At 36.3% G+C, this 24041-nt stretch overlaps 1 long non-coding RNA gene across 1 annotated transcript in view; it reads left to right on the top strand.

Moving 5' to 3' along the window:
- LOC123462214 overlaps positions 1-13711 on the top strand; it is a 55765-nt gene extending 42054 nt beyond the window's left edge. Inside the window, exon 3 of the long non-coding RNA XR_006638159.1 lies at positions 13355-13711. This is a non-coding gene — a long non-coding RNA (uncharacterized LOC123462214). The remainder of the gene's footprint in view (positions 1-13354) is intronic.
- The last annotated feature ends 10330 nt before the right edge of the window (positions 13712-24041 follow it).

The raw sequence follows: 24041 nt of genomic DNA, 5'->3' as shown, positions 1-24041 counted from the left end.
GCTATATTACTAAAAGAAATCCATAGGTTCAATTCAAATTCCAAAGAAATTTTTCATAGAACTAGAAAAAAACAACATTCCAAAAACACATAGTAAACACAAATACCATGAATAGCTAAAAAAAACCCAAATACTGGTAGGAGTATCATAATACCTGATCTCAAATTATACTAGTCATAGTGAAAGTCAACATGGTACTGGCACAAAGACAGATATATGTACACTAATCGAATAGAATAGAGGATCCAGAAATAAACCAACACAAAAGCACCAAAAATACATAGTGAAAAATGTTGGGCATGGTGGTGCATGCCTTCAATACCAGCACTCAGGAGACAGAGGTAGGAGAACTACTGTGAGTTCAAGGCCACCCTGAGACTACAGAGTGAGTTCCACGTCAGCCTGGGCTGGAGTGAGACCCTACCTCAAAAAAAGCAGGAAAATATATATACTGAAAAAACAGGCATGCCAGGGTCTCTGGCCACTGCAAACAAACTCCAGATGTATGCACCACCTTATGTGTCTGTTTTATATGGGTCCTGGAAAATTGAGCCCTGCATCATTTGGCACTGCAGGCAAATGCCTCAACCAGTGAGCCATCTCCCCAGCCCAATACTGTCTATTTAAAAAGTGGTCATGGCCAAACTTGATATCCACCTGAAGAAAAATGAAATTAAATCCATATAGCTCATCCAGCACAAACACCAATTCAAAATGGATCAAGCTTATTTTAAAATGTGAAACACTGCAACTGTTAGAGGAAAATATAAGGAAAAACTTCAAAATATAAGTATAGGCAAGAACTTTCTGAACATTGCATTTTTAATTACAAGATGTGAAATATCCATATTTTGGAATATATATTTCTGTTTATAGAACTATAATATGTCTTTTTAGATACAATTATAAAGTTATGAATAATGAGTTTTTATAAAGAATTGTGTGATTCGTTCACTAATTTTGCCTAATTTACTTTTATGATATTGTAACACATCACAATTTTGTAATATGTATTTATAAGTATATATTTTTTAATGAATTGAGGCCTTCAATATATGAACACACTGTGATTTGATTGTGTTTCTGCTGCAACATCCTGTTTTGTTCCTTTTCCCCCAACACCTATCCCCCAATGATCTTCCTCATTTAAGTTAGTCATTGTTTTGTTTTCTCATTCCTCAATTCTACATGTCAAAATGTTGATGGGCTCAGAACTTTTCTGGTCTTCTGGGAGTATCACTAACCACCTCAGTGTCATGAATCTACCATTTGGTTGTCAGGAGGACTGTGCCCCAAATTATGCATATGTACTCTATAGCTTTTAAATCATTTCTGTTTCTCTCCTATAATATTCTCTGAACCTTGGAGAACATGATAGAAATCTTTAGAGTTGAGCTATTGTTTTATTGTTCTTTTTTTTTTTTTTTTCAAGGTAGGGTCTCATTCTATTTCAAGCTGAACTGGAATTCACTATGTAGTGTCAAGGTAGACTCAAAGTCACAGCAATCCTTCTATCTCTGCCTTCTGAGTGCTAGGATTAAAGGCATGTGCCACCATGTCAGCCTTAGAGTTAAGCTTTTAACAGCCTTTCTATTTTCTACTTTGATGAGTTTTGAGTCTTCCAATGTCTACTACTATCTCCAAAGAGATGGGTCACTGGTTAGCAATGAGAGGAACACTGTTCCCTGAGCTATGGCACATGTAAAAGAGTTGACTCCCCATTGAAAGGCACTGGAATTTCTCTTTTTGTCATTTTGATGTATCTTTGGTCTTCTTGGTATTCAGTGCTATCTGTGAAGAGAGTGTTCTGTAATGAAAAGTAAGAGCATTAATGGATTTTGATGGGCTTCACATCTCCGTTTAGTCAAAGAACAGTGAAATCTAGGTGTTATGACTTTCTAAGTCATATACTTTTTTGTTCATTTTTATTTATTTATTTGAGAGTGACAGAGAGAAAGAGAAAGAGGCAGAGAGAGAAAGAGAAAGAATGGTCATGCCAGGGCTTCCAGCCACTTCAAATGAACTCCAGACATGTGCACACCCTTGTGCATCTGGCTAATATGGGTCCTGCGGAATCGAGCCTCAAACCAGGATCCTTAGGTTTCACAGGCAAGCACTTAACTACTAAGCCATCTCTCCAGCCCAGATTTTTGACTCACTACTACGCATGAATTACCTCCTATTAAGCAGGACCTCTTAACCAACTGCAGAGCAGATGATTGCCCTTGTAAGTTTTGTGCCACTATTGCACCAGTGGGTGCCCCTTGCCTGTCTAGTTGATTATATGGCTTGCAAGATCCACTGACAGTGGCCTGAATTATTTTGGGAACATGAGCCTTGCTGGCCAACAGTTACTATCTATGTGGGGAGAGGAGGGGTAATAACCCATCATTGGCACTGTAATTGACCTGCAAGAAACTATGGCTTCAAGGTAAAACCTTGTTCAGCCCAATAGGGTATGTATTTCCAAACTATTTCTGCCTCTTCTTATTGAAAAAAATTGTACCTTGTAAAAAATTTTATTTACTTATTTCCATGGAGAGAGAGAGAGACAGAGAGAGAGAGAGAGAGTGATAAGAGACACAGAGAGAAAATGGGCATGCCAGGGCCTGTAGCCACTACAAGAAAATCCCAGACGCCTGTGCTAGTTGTGCATCTGGCTTACGTGGGTCCTGGGGAATCCAACCAGAGTCCTTTGGCTTCACAGGCAAATGCCTTAACTGCTAAGCCATCTCTCCAGGCTGGAAAAAATGTGTCTTGTAATTCACTAATGAAGTAGGTTTTAGGGTACTTATTCAGACTGTCTTTAGGGTCTTTCTTTTTTTTCCTTTTGGCAAGCCCAACAGACTGGTCTTTTGTTTTTATGCAAGAGAGTAAGAATGAGAGAGACAATTGACATGCCAGGGCCTATAGCCACTATGATTGAACTCCAGATGCATACACCATCTAGTGCACACTTGTGACTTGGCACACTAGTGTCACCCTTTGCATCTAGCTTATGTGGGACCTAGAGAATCTAACATGAGTTCCTAGACTTTGTAAGCAAGTGCCATAAATATTAAGAGATCTCTCCAGCCCCTGTCTTTAGTTTTGTGTAACCCTCCTCCTTTCCTCCCTCCCATTCACCTATGTCCTCTTATACCTTTCCACCAATGGTATGGTATTATGCCCTTTCTCTTGCCTATTTATGATATGTTCTCCTAATCCCTCTGTCTGTATATCAGAAAGAACATGCAGAGTTTGTTGTTTCTGAGCATATTTTTTCAGATCTGTCTACTTTCCTGTGAAATTTAGAATTTCATTTTTCTATAATACAGAGTAGAACTCTATGATGTATATGTACCACATCTTCATTATTCATTCAGCAGTCAATGGGCATCTGGGCCAATTCTACATTGTAGCTACTCTTAATAGAGGAGCAACAAACATGGCTGAGCAAGTGTCTCTATAATAAAGTCTAGGGTATTCAGGGTATATGCCCAGGAGTTGTGTAGCTGGGTCATATGTAATATCTATTTTTAGGTCTGAAAATGACATTTATACTGATTTTCATAGTGGCTTTACCAAACTTATGCTATCACCAATAGTGAATAATGGTTCCTCTTCCCCACACCCTCAATAGCATTTGTTGTCATTTGTTATCTTTTCTTAATACTAGCCCCATTCTGACTGTAGTGAAATGGAATATCAAAGTAGTTTTAATTTGTATTTTCCAATGGCTAAAGATGTTGAACAGTTATTAAAATGTTAATGGCCGGTTCTATTACTTTCTTTAAGAAACATGTTTGTGTGTTTCAACCTTATTTTTGATTAGGTTGATTGATTTTTTTTTTTTTTTTAGTTCTTGTATTTTATTTTATTTTATTTTTTTAACTTACTATTTTATAATTATCAAAATCCATGATTGTAAACACTATCCCATGGTAATACCCTCCCTCCCTCCACTTTCCCCTTTGCAATTCCACCCTCCGTCTTATCCCGTCCCCCCCTCAATAAGTCTCTCTTTTATTGTAAAGTCATCATCTTTTTCTCCTATTATGATATTCTTGTGTAGGTAGTGTCAGGCCCTGTGAGGACATGGATATGCAGGCCATTTTGTGTCTGGAGGAGCATGTCGTAAGGCGTCCTGACCTTCCTTGGCGCTTACATTCTTTCCACCACTTCTTTTGCAATGGACCCTAAGCCTTGGAAAGTGTGATAGAGATATTGCAGTGCTGAGCACTCCTCAGTCAACTTCCCAGCACCATGATGCCTTCTGAGTCATACCAAGGTCACTGCCATCTGAAAAGAGAAAGTTCTCTACCAAAAGTGAGAGTAGCATTAGTATATGGATCTGAACATTAAGAGAGGTGCTTACTGGGCAGTTTGATGAGCATAGTATATATATTTAGCCAGACACCAACAGACATTACACCCCTAGGGCTCATTACTACCCCTGTTATAGGTTTTCAGTATCAGGGATGTTTTTCCTCCCATGGAGCAGGCCTGTAGTCCAATTTGAGGGCAGTTGGTTTCCACCATAATAGACGTGCCACTGTTGCACCCGTTACCTCATTTGGCCTGGCTGGCCAAATATTAGGCTTGCCGTTTCCACTGTTGAGTATATTCATGGGGATTTCTCTCTCTCCCTTTGAACTGCATGTAGAATGGCTTCTTCCAGTTTTCTGTCATCTGGTCTATATGGAGGAAGTTATCAGCTCAGTTCCAGCAGAATTTCTGAGTGGCCTTGCAGCCCAAGTATGTGGAGTCTTCAGCAATAGGGTCTTACCATCTATTCCTGGTGGGAAACCAAGGGCCTCGGTAATGGCCTGCAAAGTTTTGGGGACATCATGGACCGCCCTGGCCAACAATTCACTGGAAGGTATCATATCCCTGGCATGGACTTATATCTGGGTCCTCTATTCTATTTTATTGATCTACATGTCTACATTTGTGCCAGTACCATGCTGGTTCTGTTACTATGGCTCTGTAGTATAGGTTAAAATCAGGTATGGTGATACCACCAGCCTTACTTTTGTTGCTCAAAATTGTTTTAGATATTTGAGATTTTTTGAGATTTCAAATGAATTTTTGGATTTTTTTTCTATTTCTGTGAAGAATGCCAGTATAATTTTGATGGGGATTATATTACATTAGTAGATTGCTTTTGATAATATTGCCATTTTCACAATATTGATTCTTCTGATCCTAGAACAAGGAATGTCTTTCCATTTCCTAGTATCTTCTGTAATTTCTTGCTTGAGTGTTTTACAGTTTGCATTGTAGAGATCCTTTACTTCCTTGGTTAGGCTTATTTCAAGGTACTTTATTTATTTATTTATTTATTTATTTATTTATTTATTTATTTATTTATTTTGATGCAATTGTGAATGGGAGTGATTCTCTGATTTCAAACTCTGTGTGTTTGTTGTTAGCACATAGGAAGGCTACTGAATTCTGTGTGTTTATTTTGTACCTGCTACATGGCTATAGGTGTTAATCAGCTCTAACAGTTTGCTAGTAGAGTCTTTAGGGTCCTTTATGTATAGAATCATGCCATCTGAAAGTAATGATAACTCGATCTTTTCCTTTCCAATTTGTATCCTTTTTATGGGTGTCTCTTGCTTTATGGCTATGGCTAAGACCTCCAGTACTATATTAAATAAAAGTGGGAAAAGTAGAAACCCTGTGTGGTTCCTGATTTTAGTGGAAAAGCATCCAGTTTTTCCCCATTTAGTAATATGTTGGCTGTAGGCTTGTCATAAACAGCCTTTATTATATTGAGATATGTTCCTTCTATTCCCAGTTTCTTTAGAAGTTTTATCATGAAGGAGTGTTGGGTTTTATCAAATGATTTCTCTGCATCTAATTAGATGATCATGTGATTTTTGTCCTTCAGTCTATTTATATAATGTATTATATTTATTGATTTGCGTATGCTGAACCATCCCTGGAATAAAGCCTACTTAGTTGGGGTGAATGGTCTTTCTGATATATTCTTGTATTCTGTTTGCTAATATTTTGTTGACAATTTTTACATCTATGTTCATGAGGGAGATTGGTCTATAATTTTCTTTTTTGTTGTTGTTCTATCTTTTCCTGGTTTTAGTATCAGGGTGATTCTGGCTTCATGGAAGGAGTTTGGTAGGATTCCTTCTTTTTCTATTTTATGGAAAAGTTTAAGAAGCAATGGTGTTATCTCTTCCTTGAAGGTCTGATAAAATTTACTAGTGAATCCATCTGGTCCTGGATATTTTTAGTTGGGAGATTTTTGTTAACTGCTTGGATCATCATACTTGTTATAGGCCTATTTAAGTGATTAAGCTCATCTTGATTTAATTTAGATATGTCATATGTATCAAAGAAATCATCCATTTCTTTCAGATTATCATACTTAGTGGAATATATGTTTTTCTAATATGTCCCTATGATGCTTTTAATTTCTCTGGTATCTGTTGTTATGCTGCCTTTTTCATCCCTATTTTTATTAATTTGTTTTTCTTCTCTCTTAATTTTGGTCAGATTTGCTAATGGCTTATCAATTTTGTTTATCCTTTCAAAGAACCAACTCTTTGTTTCATTGCTTCTTTGGATTGTTTTTTTTTGTTGTTGTTGTTGTTTCTATTTCATTAATTTCTGCATATTCTTCTATATATCTTCCCATCTACTGATTTTCAGTTTGGCTTGTTCTTCTTTTTCCAAGAGTTTAAGGTGAAACATTAAGTTATATACTTGAGACCTTTCTAGTTTCTTAATATAGGCACTTACAGCTATAAAATTCCATCTTATGACTGCCTTCATTGTTGTCCTAAAGTTTTGTTATGTTGTGTTCTCATTAGGTTTATTGATTTTTTAAAATCACTTAGTTTTTTTGGATTCTTTGTATATTCTAGATATTAAAATTCTCTCAGGTGTATAGTATATAGTGGACAATGATTTTCTCCCAATTTTTGGAATGTCTATTGATAGTTTGCTTAGTTTCATTAGTCCTATTGGTGGATTGCCTTTTTCCCTCACTACTGAAGTCTTATTCATAAAGTCTTTTCCATCTTTCTTTACCTGGCTTATGTGAGTACTTGGGAGTTGAACCTGGGTCCTTAGGCCTCACAGGCAAGTGCCTTAACTGCCAAGCCATCTCTTCAGCCTTAGTGTTTTAACTATAGTGTGTTGTGAGGCATTTCTTTTCTGGTTCTATTTGGTGGTGTGTATGCCTCTTGAACCTAGGCAGGCCTTTCTATTTTGTAATATTTACAAATATTTTTGCTATATGTTTATTGAAAATAGTTTTATGCCCTTGACCTGAATGTCTTCTCATTCTTGTATGCCCATGATTCAAGCAGTCTTTTTAAAGTTCCCTGCATTTCTCTTATGTTCTTCTCATGCTTCTTTTTAAAAAGAAACTGTTATTGATTTGGGCTTTCCAGTCTGTTTCTTCTTCCTTGTTCTCAAGTTCTAAGTTTCTGTCCTCTGCATGATCTATTCTATTGGTGTGGCTTTCCTGGGTTCTTTTTAGTTCAGTTACCTCATTTTTTTTTTTTTTTTAAAAAGCCATTTGGTTTTTCTTCAGCATCTTTCTTTATTGTGCTACATTTTCATTTCTTGGTTTAACTTTCTCATTGGATTTAGTTGTTTATGTTCTCTTGGGATTCATTCAGGCATTCTTTTGTGTGCTCTTTGAATTCTTTTAAGTGTCTATGAGTTCATTAGCTGATTCTCTTGCACTTCCTTCAGTCATTTATTCATACCTTCTTTAACTTTGTTACATATGACCTGGGGCAGGGCATATGCCAGGCTGCCCGATATTCCCTCTTGCTAGTGATCTACCCTTATCTGGATTGGGAGAAGGGTGGTGCCACTCAGGATGTCACTAGAGGCCAAGGGACTTTTCTCTGGCTCCCTGGTGACTGAAACACATCTGGTTCAGGGAAAGGGGTCATAGATGACAGGCTGATCTGAGTGGGACCAGGAGCCTAAGCAGGTACTACTGGCTTCCTGTTGATCTCCCCTCATCTGGGACTTAGGCTTATTCTGGGCCACCTGTCCTCCAGTCTACATTATATTTCCTCACACAAATCTTTTATCACTTAGGTTTTTTGAATTTCTGTCAGGTTTAAATGAAACTAAATTGCTTGTAAATAATGTTCTTTTATTATTTTGAAACTTTTTGTTTCATTATTAGAAACAAACTTACACACACACATACATACACAGCAGGAAGGGAAGTTTCATGTCTTAAACACTTAAAATTTTCCTACTAAAAATTAAACCAAAAGTATTAAAGGAAACTTAGAAATTTAGTTACTCTCAGAGGCATTGTGAACAAGAATATTAATTTTTCAAAAAAAAAAGCATTCCTTAGGTTTCTTCTGTGTATTACTAACAGTCTCTTTTTTTTTGTAGACTTTCATTTTTCAAGTTGGCATTAACAGTTCCTAATTTACAAGAAATAAGTTGCAATAAACCAGATTTGAGTCAAGTTTTTTATCTCATATCAATAGCTGGCATGGTAAGAGCTCCTATTACTTTATCAGGTCCTATGAGACAATTCCCAACTGAAAGAAACAAGCTAGCTATCGATATAAGGGCTAAATGTATTGATCTCCCCAGTTGTAAAAATGATTATTTGTTATTGCTCAAGGAATTTTAAAATGATTACCATATTTTTATTTTATTTTGTAAGAGAAATGTCCTATAGAGAATATAGAAGATTCATATTCTCTACTATAGTATAGCAACTAGTGATGGTCAATCTCTGTCTGTCAACTTGACAGGATTTAGAATCACCACAGTAAATAATATTTTGTATATCTGTTAGGAACTTTCTACATTGGATTAATTGACATTGGAAGACTCATCCTAATTGCGGGTAGTGTCATTCCATGAGCTGGGGGTCCTGGGCTGTATAAAAGGAGAGAACGAGATTAACACCAGCATTTATCACCCTCTCTCCTCCCTGCTGATGTGATAATGTAATACTGGTTTTCTGCTCCTGCCATGCATGATGAAATTCTCTGCAAAACTGTCATAAACTGATTTTTGTCAGGTATTTTTCTTATTAATGAGAATGTTATTAATATATACATGTATTAAAATGTTATAGTTTACTGTCTCCTAGAATCCCTAATGTCTTCTCATTTCATGATATTAATTATTTTTAAAATGTGCACTTGAAAATTTATAAGGTAAAGTAAAGATGAAAAACTCTATCTTAGATATTGTTGGTGATGTATAAGACTATGTAAAAAGGTAGGTGGTTTAAGATTGCTATTTAACTAGTCCAATCTATCAAAACAGATGTCACCAGTCACTTATAGGAATAAAATCAAAGAGTTTTTAATAATTCAGTTTCCCATGTAAAGACTTATAAAGTGACTTTGATTAGAACAACTTGAGAACTTGGATTGATGAGCATTTGCAATTTTCATCACAAATTAATAAATTGATATTTAATGTTTAATGTAGCATTCTCTCAACATGATAAATGGACATCTCTCTGTGTGGAAACCATGAACTCTTGGTTTGTTGGCTAAACTAAATTGCAGGTCATGAAAGGTTGAAGAACAGGCCTTAGACAGCAAGTTTACAATAGGGAGATAAGAATATTTGGTAAACTCTGGACTGTAAATCTGAATAATTCTGAATGAGATCTCTCATTCTCTGTTTCATTGTAAATAACTTTCAAAATTAAAAAGATGCAATTCATTTGATTTGGTAGCTTCTCTATAAGTACAAAATTAAGTAATTATTAAATATATTTCCAGAAAAAACAATGGAGCTTCTGTCCCCATCCCCAATTTCTTCTGGAATTGATTTCTAAGGGAAAACATTTTCATTTCTTTCAAAGGAAGCAACAGTCTTATTAGATGTCAACATCAAACCCTTGATGATGTTTTATTCTGTGCTTACTGTGAAGCCTGTTAGCTACATAGATTTCTGCCAAGTTAAGCTTGTATTTATGTCTGATATTCTATATAATGGAATATTTATACCATCAAAGGTATAACTTTGGAATAAAAACTTGTAGATACCCCAAGTAACACTAAATAGGATCAGGCCAAGTTTATGTAACCAAACATGACATCTTAATTTAATTTTGTCTTTTTATTTCCTTAGTTTAAAATTATGCTTAGCAAAGTTACAGAGACCAATACTGGCAGGATTTCATTGTTATGTATTCAGCAATGAAAAAGGGAATAGAAATCAGATACTAATGATTAAAGCTTTTTTCTAATCTACTAAAACATCAAAGCTGATTCTTCCATCTCTATGAAACTCTTGTGTTTAAGTTTCTGTTAATAACTTATATCTTTCAGTCACAGAGAAAAATTTAAAACTAGAACTTAAACTCTAGACTACATTGCTAAATAATATTTAATTTTAATATAAATGCTGTATCAAGTTGTACATTTAATCATCTGCTTCTTTGTACTGATATAGCTCTCCACTGTATTTTGTTTTCAAATGAAAGCAAGTAAGGTAACTGTATTCACTGAGATAAAATTATTTATTTTCTATTATGCCATTGTGTTCAAATATATGCTAAATCACAAAGGATTTATAAACCTTCTATACATAAATGAAGGCCAAATGTTTCATAATTCAACATCCTACCCAAAAAGGTCTTGACACATTCTGCTCTATGTTCCACTATTTTTCCTCTATGGAATCTCAGTTTTTATTTTTTGTAAAATAATTAAAATAATAAATGAAAATAAACCTTAAATTTTAAAGATAGGATATAAATCAATGGGGTTCAGTATGGCATTTTCATTTCCCATTTTCATGTCACATACAATCTATTGCTCTCATTTTTCTCCTCACCACTTTCCTTTCTTTAAAGAGCTCTTCTTCCCCTCCATAAGTTCTTTTTTGTTTTAACACACACATGCACAGTGATTAAAATCTAGGTTGTACATATGAGTCACAATGCAGTATTTGTCTTTCTGATTCTGGTTTATTTTGTATAATATAATAACTTCCTGAAACAACTTTATTTCATTTTTTTATGGCTGGATAATATTCTGTTGCATATATGCACCACATTTAACCCATCCATCCATCAGTTGATGGACATATAGGGTGAATCCATTTCTTAGCTATTGCAAATAATGTAGAAATGAACGTAAATGTGCAAATATTTCTGTGATAGGATATTGGGTCTTTGGGTATAGGCCTATAAATGGTATGGGCTCCTAGTCCTTCTTTATCTGTCAGAGACATCTCCTCCTCACCTTTAGGAGCAGTGGAAACCCTGGGTGCTTGATAAATCCTTGTGCTTCCCTGGCAATGGATACATTTCTTTACAAGAATGCATGGTATATACTTGTCCAAGCTATTCTTCTGCACTTGGATCACACTTCTACTTACAATTCTTCTCAGGTGACTTTACACATGTGCCACCACTTCGCAACTAAAATATGATGTTGTTTAAAGGTCTATATACCTTATCCTCACTTGTATATGCTATAATTTAACAATTATTACTGACATACAGTTTTTATTTACTACATTTATTTAGCATAACTATAAAAATTGAAGTTTACAAAATATGTTATTATATAGAGCAACATATAATTTCCACAAGCCTCTAACTCCGACCATCGACATCAAATCTTTCCCAATCAGAAAAGGAAAGTGATATAAATTACCAGGTCAAACTCTGTAATAAGGGAGAATAATGTATGACACATAAATCAATGATTCATATGATAAGAAATTAGGGTTCTCATTGTTACCCTTTATCACATAATATAAAGCTGTTCAACATTCTGAACAAATGTTTGTTAATCACATGACTGAAACCAAGTAGACTTAATTCTTAAAATGTGATTGGAGGTCTACAGCTTCATACTTAGGTAATAAAAACTACAGGTACTTAATTCAAGAAGATGATTTCAATTTCTGCTTGCAATATTTGAAGAATCTATATTTCTGGAAATGTGGATCATATATATGCAAATTCAGGGCCTTATGCTTCTACTAATCCATTTGGTGTGTTTGCTTATGTTGCAATGATGTAATATTAAACTAGGTTGTTTAATACATATTAAGCATATTACAATTGTTTTAATATCCTGCTAAGATATGCTGTCAATTACTAATTTTTAAGGAGATGTAAAGTGATTAGTGAGCTATCAAGTATTTTATCATAAAAATGCACTTAATAGACTTGGGAGATTGCTTAGTGGTTAAAGTCATTTGCAGTGCAAGCTTGACCACTGGAACTTAGATGTCAGGACCCACATTAAAGCTTCCACTGCAAGCCTCACATGTATCTATCATCACAGTGCAACTACAGCAATGGGAGGAGAGTCAGGAGAATGCTGAAACTTGCTGGGCTAGCCAAGGACCAAAACCCCAAGTTAGTTTTTTCTGCTGTCCACATGAGCACATGTGCACAAGCATACACACAACACACACACACACACACACACTGCACTCAGATAAAGACATGTGAATCAGTCTTTAGCACCAAGAAATAATATTTTCTCATGTTTTATTCTAAACATATAGATGTTCTGCCATTAGGAGGGAAATAGATCTAAAAAAGATTTGAACTGAACTGCTATAACACAGCTGTTCAATATTTTCTACATTTGGTGTGTATATGTTCATGTAGCATTTATTGTAGACTACTTGAGCCCTGGAGAAAAAAATTGCCAGCATGTTAGATGGAAGTAGTAAGGGAGTGTTTGGACTCAGTAGCCAGATGAGCTGCTCTGAATTTGGGTGTGGTTTATTACTATTTGAGAGTGGGGTCTGCATCCAGATCTGTAGTTGCTAGGAAAATGAGAAGACTGTTTTGAGAATATGGTTTTAATGAATTTAAAGTGCTGAGAAGAATATCATGAATAGAATGAGTATTCAGTATGTTATTATTTCTAAGTTTTCATAATAAACAAGACTTTTACCAGGCATGTTGGCGCACACCTTTCATCGCAGCACTGGGGAGGCAGAGGTGTGAGTTTGAGGCCACCCTGAGACTACATAATGAATTCCATCCACATCAGCCTGGACTAGAGTAAGACCCTATCTTCAAAAACAAACAAACAACAACAACAACAACAAAAAAGCAAGATTTTTCATTGTTCTACTAGTCATTATTACAGTGAAAATACAAAAATAATCTAATCCAAATATTCCAGTAATATAAGCTGGACATGGGTTTCTCAATATCACCTTTAAAAAAAAAATGAAAGTTTCCTAGTGAACTATACAATACCACTTTATATACTTTTTTCAAACCATTTTAGGGAGACTTCAATAGGTACTGACATAATGTTGAGACCTACTATATGCAGGTATGATAGTTAAGGTGTTGTGAACTTGATCTGCTTAGTAATCCACTCCTTTTCCTTTCGTGTGGGTCTCCTAGGTTCATTCCAGGAAGGATAAACTGAAGGAGGAAGTCTGTTCCCCAGAGTGAGCCCTTCCCTCAGGTCAAGCAGCCCCTCTCAGAGGGGAACTTTATATAAGGAAGCTTAGAGGAAAAGAGCCCCTTCCTTCCTTCCTTCCTTCCTTCTACTTGGCTCCTGGAGCTGCTTGCTGCCTTCCAGCATGGATTGAAGACCAATGTGGACTGAATACCAGCGTCAACTGAATAACTGCATGGATTGAAGACCAGCAGCTCCTCAGAAAGCCTCCAGGCAATCAGTGCCAGATTGGGACTGCTGAGGCACCTGGCCATGTGGACTGAGCAGCTACCAGGTTCCTTGATTCTCAGGCCTGCAACTGCTATTGGACTACTATAAGCTAATTCAATAAATTCCCTTTTAAATGCAATTCATTCTCGAAGTTCTGTTCCTGTAGAGAACCCTGACTAATACAGATTTTGGTACCAGAAGTGATTCCAGAGAAACAGAATTGTAAGGATGAATTTCTCTAGTGGGTTTGGTGCTATCTGGGGTTGGCTTTCCAACTTCAGTGCTACTAAAGGCCCTACTGGTAATAAGAAAGGCACTAATAATCCATGGTGTGATTTAAAGAATTACATGGGATAGATGTATTTGGTGATCCTGAGTCATGTCTTATGAGGAGCAAGGAATTTAGTGACTTAAAACATTTGAATATTTGTGGAAAAGTAAGACAAATGATGAGGATGGTTGATTTCTTCTGGCATCTCTGGACAAATGAGTAAGGGAAGAGCAGAAGCTCAGAAAGGAAAATTCCAAGCTTAAGACCCATGTACATGATCTGAATACTCCTAAGGGTGCCCTAGAGGAGAGCCTCCTCTTCAGCCAGAACAGGGTTCAAATTGTAGAATACCAAACCCAAGATTTCATTGTAAGATTGGCTAACTTGAAGCGTAAACTCAAATCAGAGCCTCACCAGCTATCAGAAGTTAAAGTGAGGGCATTGATTGGAAAAGAGTGGGATCCTGTGACTTGGGATGGTGATGTGTGGGAAAACCCTGAAGAATCTGCGGACATTGAAGTGTCAGATTCTGAAGAAGTTGTTTTGGATGAAAATATGACCCCTCCTCCCTTAGCAATAGTTGTATCCCCAGCTTCACACCCTTGAAGTGTTACCCTCCCCACCCTGGCCTGAGGGAATTAATCCTTCTTTGTCTGAGGAATCAGCTGGAGGTGATAATGCTTCTCAGTTCCCACCCATTGAATTCCTCTACAGAAAATTGCTCTCATTGACTACATCTTATAGTATGCTGAGACATATATTCCTTCCATATCTATTTTCTCCAGGACTTTTTTCACAAAAAGATGTGGCACTTTTTCAAAGATCTTTTCTATATCAATTGATGTAATCATATGATTTGGGTCATTGTATTCATTTGTCTGATGAATTACAGAGAACTATATATGTATGTGTGAATTGAAAACCACGTGATTGTGGTATATGATTTTCCTGATGTATTCTTGATCTTGGTTTGCAAGTTTTTCATTGAGAATTTTTGTGTCTATATTCGCCATGGAGCTTGGTCTATAATTTTCTTTTTGCAGTTATTTTATTTACTTTTGGTTTCAGAGTCTACTTGCCTCATAGAGTTTGAAAGTATTCTTCCTCTTCCTATTTTTAGGAATTTCTGAAGAAGTATTGGTTTAATTCTTCTGTAATGATCTGGTAGGATTCTACTGTGAATATATTTAGACCTAAGCTTATTTTAGTTAGGGGATTTGAATTTTTTTTATTGTTTCAGTCTCTTATTGCTACATATCTGTTTAAATTATTGATCTTATCTTGTATTAATTTTGGCATACCTTGTGCCTACAGAAATTCATTCATTTATGTTTGATTTTCCAAATTGATGAGGCATAGATTTTTAAAGAATGTTTATTATAATGTGCCCCTATCCACATCTCATTTATTATTAATTTTCATATTATATTTCTTTCCTTTGCTTTGACTAATGATTTTTCAATCTTGCTTACATTTTCAAAGAATGAACTCTTTGATCCATTGATTTTTTTAATATTATATACACTGAGTACAAAACTACTACTAATAATAGAAAGAATGGATTGGAAGATATAATTGCCTTTTAAAATATATCCTTGGCTAGATGCTAAAGTCAGGTTTGCATTGCTGACAGGGATCACCCAACCAAGAGCAGATTGTGAGAAAAATAAAAGTTTGTTTTGGCTTATAGACTTGATGGGAAGCTGCATGATGGCAAGGGAAAACAATGGCATTAGCAGAGGGTATACATCACCTTCTGACCAATATTAGGCAGACACATCAACTCAAGGGGGGAATGAAGGGAGGAAACTGATGCCATGACAGGCTTCAGTAAGGTGCCACCCTAACTAGGCCTAAATTCCAGTTTCCCAGAAAGGCAGGCAAGACTTCTGAGAAAGGCCGGGCTGTTAATCAACAGTGATTCTGACATGTGGTCGGAAAAGATAACCGCCCAGGGGCTGAGTCAGTTCCTGAGACATGTCCCTTTCCCACCTTTCATAACACTTTTGCCCCAACTAATCAGAGATGCACAACTGTAATTGCTGCTTGCCTAGACAATCATTTTAAAAATTACCTAACTCTCCTAAAATTCCCCTAGACCTAGCCCACTAAAATCTTAGGACCAATCAAAAGAATGCAAGCATAGCTACTGTTCAAATTAGCCAATCATGTTAGAAAAGACTAAGCCCACCAAAATTCCTCTAGCTGTGCTTAAAAGGATCCTGTGAGCTCCTCTCACGTCGTCATTTTGCATGAATGGTTGACCCCTGCATGCTGGTTGATTCTGCAAAATAAACACTCTTTGATTTCACATACTAGTAGAGTCTGGGGTCTTTCTTTAGTGATTCTCAGACCCTTACACTAGCATGTACAAAGACATGGGTTTGATTGCTAACCACATAAAAAATGTTTAAAATATGTTTTGTATTATCTTCTTGGAAATGACTTATAGTACTTTGATTTCAAAATCATTCAAATACATAGAGAGTATGTTCTTCAATGCCATTTTTGGAAAACAACATTAAGTGATAATGCATATAAATATTATTAGATTTTTTACATAGTAAGATAACTTGCCCCTGGAATGAAATCTGGTATCATATTTACTTTCTAATACCTACAAATCCTGAAAAGTATCCATTTTAGGTTGAATTTGCATTCTTTTCTTCGAGGTAATGTCTCACACTAGTACAGGCTAAGCTGGATCTCACTCTAGCTCTTCAGCTGGCCTCCAGCTCAAAGTTATCCTCCTACCTCTGCTTCCTAAGTGTTGGGGTTAAAGGTATGCACCACCACACCCAGCAAAAATTTGCAATATTTTTAAAGTAGATAACATCAATGTACTATAAAACTTGGCATGTAATGGAAAACAATGAAGTAGCAAAGATTTGAACCTTGAACATCAGAATTTTAAAATATTTTCAGTCCAAATAATAAGTTGTACAAATATTTTAGTGTTAATATACATATATACACATATATATGTATATATACATATATGTGTGCATATATATATATATATATATATATATATATTTTTTTTTTTTTTTCATATGAGAACTTGTAGTCCTAAGCATCATGCTGGAACTCAGGTTACTGAGATGAGATATCTTGTTTCTAATCATGAATTCCATATTGGTATGTGATATAGGGCAGGAAGTATGCTAATATTTCTTATATATTTATAATTACCCTTCTCCACAACATAACATAACTTATTATTAATAATTATTTGGGAGGTTCTTTAAACAATGCAAAATCCTCTCCAACCAACATTTACACTTATCCTATAATTCCATATTATAGCTAAACTTTAGTTTGAAATTTCAGAATAAACTTGTGCTCTGTCACCCTGTAATTTTTTCTTCTTCTTTAATATGAACCAGCTACTTGGTAATTATAAATTAAAATCCCTAAATGTACTTGGTGATTGCTGATTTATCATTGAGAAATTATACTGTTTACTATGCTAATATCTAATAATACTATGATCAAAGCTAAAATAACCTCTACTCTGCAGGATGTAATACTTTATTGAGAGGGGGCATGATCAACAACAAAAAATTCTCTCAGTTCAGCATGGAGTATGAAGAGTCTTTTCTCAGGGAGGCATCTATCTCAGTTTTAAAAAGCCAATGGTTCATCCATTAAGATAGGAAGAATGAAGAATGAATGAGATTTAGTTCAAGAGTTAAGTTGAGGATTAGATGGTGTAGCAGATAGCTTCAGGTTCACTGAGATTAACTTTCAGACCAGGCACAGTTATGGAGGAAACGATATTTATTGAAGCTTACAGATCCAGGGGAAGTTCCATAATGGCAGAAGAAGCTGGCCTGCCTTCACAGGCCCAAGCAGAGAGAGAGAGGTACCAGCTAAAAGGTCAAATGCCACACAGCACACTTCAGGAACTCCAGCTAGGCACACTTTGCATATCTTTAGATTGAAACCAGAAACCCACCACCACACCCTAAGATTCACCCAGTGATACTGCCTCCAGCCAGATGCTACAGATGCAAACAACTGAATATATTGGGGGCCATCTGTTCTATTCAAACCACCACAAATGGCATGTGGAAAAGTTTCTACATCAAAGTTATGGCCTGTTCAGCTTTGAGTTAGAAGAAAGAATTTTTAATTGAGATACTTTTTTCTAATATTTTACTTATTCATTTGCTAGAAATAGAGAGTAGATGGACATGCCATGGTCTTTTGTCACTCATTGTGAATGAACACCAGATGCATACACCACTTTGTACATCTGGCTTTACATGGGTACTGGGAATCCACTCTGGGTCAGCAGGCCTTGCAAACAAGCACTTTTAACCACTGAGACATCTCTATAGCTACATGAGATGAATTCTTTAAGTAAACACTTCAAGTTAGGACAAAAACTAAATGTATCCATATGTTAAATAATATATGCAGTTTATTTAGCCCTGAGATTAGGAGAGATTTACCTGAGCCTGGAAGTTCAGGAGCCAACCAAAAGAGAGCATATTCCCCCAGGTAAGGGTATATTTATAACCTTATTGTGGTGGCTTCATTTTCAGGCTGATTTGTCTGGGCTAGGAGCTTGCTCAAGAAGAGGCCAGCCATTATGCTATGTTTGGGGACTGCACTTAATCAACCACCATGTCAGGATCAGATTTAAATTCTAGGAAAGAGGAACTCTCTCCCAAGGGGGAGCTCAGGTTGCTCATGAAAAAACAGGTCTAGAGAATTCCCTTAGGCAAGAGAAATCAGCTTCTCTGATCTCTCTAGCAAAGAGGAGACTGCATGGACTGACATTCCTGCCTTTATTTTTGCCGGCCAGTCTCACTAACTGCCTGGCTACTGAGACACCAGACAAAGCTGCTCCTAGCAAGACTCTACCTGATAAATAGCACTGTATTAACCAACTTCTTGTTCCTGGGAAAAATACCTGACAAAAATCAATTTAAGGAAGGAAGGGTTTATTTCAGTTTACAGTTCCAGGTTATAGTTCAGAGAGAGAGAGAGAGAGAGGGATTACAGGGAGAGGAAAGGCCTAAGTGAGTCCAGGAAAGAGATTGTGTAAAAGAAGGTTATGTGGAAAATAACAAAAATTCAAGATATTCTGAATAAGACATCTGAAAACCTAATTTTTAAAATAATGGTAGGTCCAGAAGCCACAGACTGTTACTAGAAATTTTTCAGTGCCAGGGATGGGATACCTTCCAGTAAATTGTTGGCCAGGGAGGTCCCTGTTGCTGCCCAAACATTACAGGCTATTGCCAAGGCCCTTGGTTTCCCTTGAGAAATAGATGATAAAACCCTATTGCTGAAGACTTCACATGCCTGAACAGCAAGGTCACTGAGAAATCAAGCTGGTGCTGAGCAGAAAACTTTCTCCCTGTAGCCCAGCCAACTGAAAGCTGAAAAAAGCTACAGTGCATCCAGCCCTATGGGAGACAGAATTCATCCGTGGTGAAAACAGTGGACACTGGATAACTCAATTTTGTCTAGACAGGCCAAATGACTGAAAGAGTGCAATAGTGGCATGTCTGCTCTGGAAGAAACCAACTGCTGTCTAATTGGACTGAAGGCCAGCTCTATGGGAGGGAATACATGCCTGAAATTAGTCCTGAAAAACCTAACCAAAGGCTATGACATGGGAGGTCGTGAGCCTTAGGGGTATAAAGCCTGCAATTGTCTGGCTAAATGTATATATTATTCTCACCAAATTACCCTGACAGCACTACACTTAATGTGCATATTCACATATTAATGCTACTCTCACTTCTGGTTAGGGAAGCTTCTCTTTTCAGATGGCAATGACCACTCAGATGATCCAAAAGGCAATATAATGCTGAGAAGAATGGATGGAGGAGTGTCCATCACTGAAACATCTCTATCACACACTCTGAGGCTCATGTTCCATTTCAGAAGAGGTGGAAGAAAGAATGTAAGAGCCAAAGGAAGGGTACCACTCCTTACAATACAGCTGTCCAGACAGAAATTGGCCTTGATATACATGACCTTGCAGTGCCTAGCAATACTTTCACAAGACCCTCAAAAAGATGATGACTTCAAAATAAAACAGAATCTAACAGAGTGGGAGGGGATATGATGAAGAGCAGAGTTGTGAAGGGGAAAGTGGGGGAGTGGAGGGAAATATGGTTTATTGTCTGTAAGTATAGAAGTTGTCAATAAAAAATTCCTCCAATGAAAATGAGAAGACAAGATCCAAAGCCTATGAGACATAATAAAGTTGACATTAAGAGGGAAGTATAGCTCTAAATACTTACATTAAAAAAATCAGGCTCTCAAATAAATAACAATGATGCACCTAACAGCCTTGGCGCAACAAGAGCATACCAATTGTCAAAAGAGTAGATGGGAAGAAATTATTAAGATCTGAACAGAAATCATGAAATAAAAAGAAAATAGGAAAAAGTCTATGAAATGAGGAGTTAGTTGTTGAAAAAATTTGATAAATAGCCAAACTAAGCAATGTAAATAAAGAAGAGAGCAAAATCATAAAAATATATATGAAAGGGAGATATTACAACAGATGCAAACCAAATTTAATAATCATAAGCACATAATTAAAAATCTCTACATCATATTGATCCTATAAAAAAATGAATGAATTTTTGGAGGCACAATATCTACCAAAATTAAACAAAGCTGAGGTTAGTAATATACTTAGATGTATAGCAATCAATAAAACAGAGGAAATAATAATAATAAAAAAAAATCTTTCAGGCTGGAGAGATGGCTTAGTGGTTAAGTGATTGCCTGTGAAGCCTAAGGACCCCGGTTCGAGGCTCAGTTCCCCAAGTCCCACGTTAGCCAGATGCACAAGGGGGCGCACACGTCTGGAGTTCGTTTGCAGTGGCTGGTAGCCCTGATGCGCCCATTCTCTCTCTCTCTCTCTCTCTCTCTCTCTCTCTTTCTCTCTCTGCCTCGTTCTCTGTCTGTTGCTCTCAAATAAATAAATTAAAATAAACCAAAAAAAAATAAATAAAAAATCTTTCAAGTAAAAAAATACCAGGCCCATGTGGATTTACAGAAGAATTCTCCTGATCTTCAAAGAAGAGCTAAAACCAATGCTTCTCTAATTATTCCATAAAATAGAAAGGGAAAGAATACTTCCAACCTCTTTCTATGAAGCAAGCATTGTTCTGATATCAAAACCTGATAAGACAAAACCAGAAAATTATAGACCAATCTCCTTGATCAATCCTGTGTAATTCACAACCAACCTGCAAGGCAAGATGGGTCCACTAGTGCAATAATGGTAAAAGAGTAACCAACTGCTCTCAGATTGAATTTGAGGTCTGTTCCACAGGAGAAAATCATGCATAGTGGTATAAATCTGGCCAAAAGTGCTAGGGTTTTAGGAACTGCACATGGGGGTGATAATACTGTTGTTATGCTAATTGGACTGCATGTCAATCTGTGTCTTAAATATCTATTTTTGTTTCCATAGATTGATACTGCTCACAGTCCCAAACACAGAAGTTTCTTTGTGCAAAGTGTCAAGGTGAAAACAGAGATGCAGAGATGGCAAAGTTACCAAGAACAAGTGAGTAGCTTATGCTCATTCCTAAACATGACATGTAAACCACACCTACAAAACCCAAGGAGCCTTAAGGAAGAGGGAGAAAGGAATGTTAGAATGGGAGGATGAGAAATGGGGCTAAATAATGCTGTGTCAAGCTAAATAATGGATGTGTCAAGTCGACTGCATTCATGATCTCACAAAAGATTTGGTTTCTTGAACATGATTGAGCCTGTCAATAGTCCACATAAAGGAGGAAGGGGTCTATGTGACTACATATATGCCAGAGTAAATAGTGGTAACTGATAATTCTGGGAGTAGGGTAGTGATGCTACTAGAGGATTTCCCATTCTCCAGGAAATAACCTCCTACCCATGACTCTGGAAAATACCCTAATTTATATTAGTAGATCAAAGACGTATATAAAGGAGACATCAGTTTAAAAAAATAAAGCAAAGTAGGGTAAGGTAATAATTATAATAAACAAAAAAGATGGGGATAATAATGGGAAGAAGACAGGCTTTAATGAGAGGGGAAGGGAGGAAGAAAGGTTAATTTGGGTGGGTGGAATGAAAATGTCATACATATGAAAGGATCAAAAGTATTTATTTAAAAATAAAAATGATTAAATGCCAAAGGATACTTATATTCTGCTAAGCACATACTATAAGAACCTATTTTAACACAAATTATTCTTTTAAATTATTGGTGGGTTTTTACCTTTTGATATGCTTCTAAACTTTTTAATGCAATATTTGCCTTCAATTGGGGGTAGAAAGCTCTTCTTCTCCTTCCTTTGCTCTCTCTCTGTCTCTCTTTCTCTCCTTCTGTCTCTCGCTCTCTCTAGAGCGAGAGACAGAGGGAGAGAGAGAGAGAAACATATTACAGCCAGAGAAGAAATTGTTTGCAAAATGGTATGACTTTAATGAAACAGTTCCATCCGTACAATAGTATTATGTATTTTACGTCAATGAAGTTGTTAAACAAGATCTCTGTTTACATATACTGCTTTGCAGTTATCAACCCAATCAAAAACTCACTCATTGTTTTTTAATTCAAACGTGATTAGCAAATGCTGAGCAGTCACCTTATCTCCCTGAAACAGGGGGACCAACTCAGAGTAAATATTTTGGTAAACAATTATTCTGGCCTTGCATATTCAGCAGTGTGCTAAATTATGCATAATCTTGCATAAGTAATAAGTGAAGGTAGCTTAGATTCAGGTTTTTTTTTTGAACCTGACCTATTTCTTTCAGTGCTGTTAGCTGCTTAAATCATGTATGAGCTTTCTGTAAGGCTTCAGTGAATAGCTCGGGAAGAGAAACTTCGATAATAAATTTCAGGAGAAGACAAGTTTTTTGACAGGCATAATGCAACACATCCAGAGTCTGGAACTCACACTCTGGGAGTTTAGAAGAAATCCTTGCAAAGTAGCTTCCCTGTTACATTAACAGAGAAAATGAAGTATGAAAGTCCTCAGGAATTACTGCTAGGTATAATTTAAATAATTTACCAGGAGACAGTTCTGCACATGCACAGAACAGGGGCATACAGAATTTGCCATAAGCAGTTTATAAATAAACTATATTCTGCTGAAGTAAGTCAGGCATAAATTATAACCATTCATTTTGTGGTTATGCCCTGTTTCCCATTGTAATAGTTATCTTTTAAAAAAATTTGGGGTTATGACCTCCTGGAATCAGAGACATGGATGCCTTATACCTTGCATATGAGCTTCCTTGTGGTTAATGGTCTGGTGGCTATGCGATCAAAATAAAATCACTGTTGCTAAAATAAAGAAAATGCATTACCTATCTATAAACAGAATTCTAGAAGGATCCCTTAGCCTGGTTGGGGACAGGGAGAGATTTGTGGACAAAGACCACAGAAGAGACTGTCTATTGTATGAAATCTTCACACTATAGATAAAAGAGGGGAAAAAATGTATTGTTTCTATTTCTTGCCTCAGGTATTTTGCCTTAAATTACCAAGCCAAAGTAAAACTAGCAAAAGAAAACACGTAACAAAACATTACAATCATGAAGAAATTATTTATATAGCATGAATGTAGAGGTTAAAAGCTGCCAAACCATAAACCTGTGAGTTCTTAAAGACCAGATAAGCTATAATGGCAGCAAAGGTTTTCTTAACCCTACTTAGTCCTTTCCAGGGAGACTGTTGAGAGCAGTGACCTAGAATGTTCTAGTACCTTATTTTCACTTAGCTGTCTTTTGAAAAAATAATATAGATTAAGACATGGAGTTCTATATTCCTGATGCTACATAAGAAACACAGAAATAACATGTCCATTCTCTTACAAGCATATATATTATATTATATATTGTAACCTATATATATTCATACATAACCTGTCATGCTTGGAAGTAATAGTCACTGTGTTCCCTCAGCTCTCTGTAGATGTGTCTATGAGTGTATTCTTTTGATAGACAGGGTGGATGAATAGATGATAAATAGATGCTCTGAGTGAATAATTTGCCTGAAATTGCATCATAGTCTATACTCATGTGATATAACTGGAATATAAATGCTTTGTAGAGGGAATGGTGAAGAGCTTTGAAGAAACTATGGCAATGGCTATGTGTTCATTTTTTAGGATCAATTT

The sequence above is a fragment of the Jaculus jaculus genome, chromosome 7, assembly GCF_020740685.1.
Source record: "Jaculus jaculus isolate mJacJac1 chromosome 7, mJacJac1.mat.Y.cur, whole genome shotgun sequence".
In the NCBI taxonomy this organism is placed as follows: Eukaryota; Metazoa; Chordata; class Mammalia; order Rodentia; family Dipodidae; genus Jaculus; species Jaculus jaculus.
This window is presented reverse-complemented; position numbering and strand designations above follow the sequence as displayed.